Raw genomic sequence first — 2,446 nt, 5'->3', positions numbered from 1 at the left:
GGGGTGGTGGTGGAGAAAAAAAAATGACAGCAGTGTGACCGATAGCACAGCAGCATAGCTTCTGCCAGAATGGTGAAATCTAGACCTTTGGGTGACCAAACCAATGAAAGATTCTATGTCAACAAATGGACTACAGGTCACAGACGTTAACACTGTCTAAAAATGATCCTGGGATTCTTCATTCAAGAGCTAGCTTTTCTTTTCTGAGGAGCAGTAGGAAATCAAGGATGGATGGAAAAGTTGTACTGAAGGAAGAGATCTCTAGGAGTTGAGTTTCACAGGGGAGGGGTTTTGCATTAAAGGGCTCCTCAAAAAGTGCCAGGACCCAGACAGTTAGCATCCCAAATCAGCAAGTCTATTTAGCAGACCCCACTTTGCTTCTTCCTCATCCATCACTTCAGATGCTGACAGGCAATAGGGATATTTTCCCTTTTATTCTTTTTAATTTTTTTTCTTCCTGGGCATGCTGCCAGCTCTTGGTCATTGTGTCAATGGAGAAGCACAGAGCTGCTAGCCATTCCTTGTGCTGGGTCCCCAACCTCACTGATGAGGGAACAACAACCAATTCAATTTTCTTGGCTTAGAGGTGCCAGCACATGTGAATGAAGCTGGCCACTCAAAGACAGAAGTGTGCATAGTTGAAAAACTGGCAAACAAGCACCAGTAGCAGGGATTCTTAGAAGAGGGTTTGGCAGCAGAGGAGGAAATTTTTTTCAAAACAGAAGCTTATAGTCCTGGAGTAGGAAGTGCAAGTAGAAGGAGCAGAAAGTACAACTGAGCAGTATCACACATCCCTTCAAAATGGGATCACCTAAGAAAGGAGTTGTAAGTGTAGTTCAGCTTTTACTATGCCTCTGGCTCTGGTTATGAAAGATTTCTTGTCTCCTTCAAAGTAAGAAAACTACAAGACACAAATCTTACTCTTTTTAGGCTGTTTTTTATAAGTGGATTTTAGTAATAGGCTGATTTGATGTAGAAGAAAAGAGGAAAGCGTTGTTTAGAATACTACATTTACTGATTCAGCTAGAACTGATTTGTTATTGGCTTATCTTGAAAAGTTTGGTTTAGCTGATTGTTGGGAAATGATTCTTCTTCAAGTCTTGCTGTAATGTACTCTGCTGGGTATAAGTTAATAGATTATTTTACTTGATAGCTTCCAGTTAAAAGGATTGCCTTTGGCCCAGCCTTAAAATGACAGCTATGATAAATGTTACTCTTTTCAGTCTCCTTGAATGTTGGTCTAAGTGAGCTGAGTCATAAAGCTGCCCTTGTCTTTGTCAAAAAGTCAATATCTTTACAATATATTAACACTAATAGCTCTGGGGCTACCTGACTAGAAGTACATACTGATGGATCTAAATGCCCTTAGTCTAGGGAAATAGCTTATGCTTTACGTTTTCCCGAATTTGGCATTTGTAAAGGTTACATATTAGAGGAAATCATATGAATTGTCTTGGTTTAATTATTTAATCATTTTTCTTAGCATAAACTGGACTGCAGAAACACACATAATTGAAAAGGGAAGTATGTGGTAGCTATAAGGTCATAGATCTGGGCCGTGCTACATGACCCTGAAAAACAATGCCCCTGCATCTTTGGCCAAAGACAGTTAGAACCTAAAAAGGAGAGGAGTACTATACATAGGCTTGAACTTCACACAAATATTATGCATCACAACCAGATGATGTGTCCCCATCAAAAATCATTAATTATGCTGTTTGGCTTATGTTCAGCAAGTGCCACTAAATGTTAGAAGAATTCAGCTTTTGTTTTTTTTAATGAAAATGAGACATGAGAGTCCATATTTAGCCTTGAAATAACTAGACATTTCTTAGTCAAGTAAGACCTGCTAATATTAAAAATAAACTTAAGCCAATAAGCACAAGCAGTATCTGACATTCTTATGTTAATAGTCTTAACCACACTTCTCAAATTTCAAACAGAAGTCCATAAAAATCTTTCTCTGTTTTAGTTTGAGAAAGCAGGGGTGCTGTTTGTGACTTCTAAGGGAGAAGATGAGTGTTACTGACCTGTGGTATCTGTTTGAACAGCAGCATGTAAGAACACTTCTAAGCCTGAGATCATCAATATAACTATCATCTTATAGATGGCATAGTTTTCAGATGTGTGTTAACTGTTCTTTGCATTGCAAATGTGTGTGTCATTGCTTATTAATTACCGACATAAAATAATACCTGATGTGAAATTACATTAAAAAGTACTGATGTGAAAATTGGTTAGTTTCTTCCCTTGGCTGAGGAAAATACAGATACAGAATTTTGCATGTGAAACTGCTTTTTTTTTGATAGGGCAGAAGAATCTGGCTCTTTAAATCTTTACATTTAAGTCTCTAAATCCCTTTAAAGCTGTGGTGTAGGATACAGGGTCAAATATACAGATAGCAGCGGAATATTGATGATTTATTCTAAATTCTTTCATTTTCATG

The sequence above is a fragment of the Calidris pugnax genome, unplaced genomic scaffold (assembly GCF_001431845.1).
Source record: "Calidris pugnax isolate Ruff unplaced genomic scaffold, ASM143184v1 scaffold44, whole genome shotgun sequence".
In the NCBI taxonomy this organism is placed as follows: Eukaryota; Metazoa; Chordata; class Aves; order Charadriiformes; family Scolopacidae; genus Calidris; species Calidris pugnax.
This window is presented reverse-complemented; position numbering follows the sequence as displayed.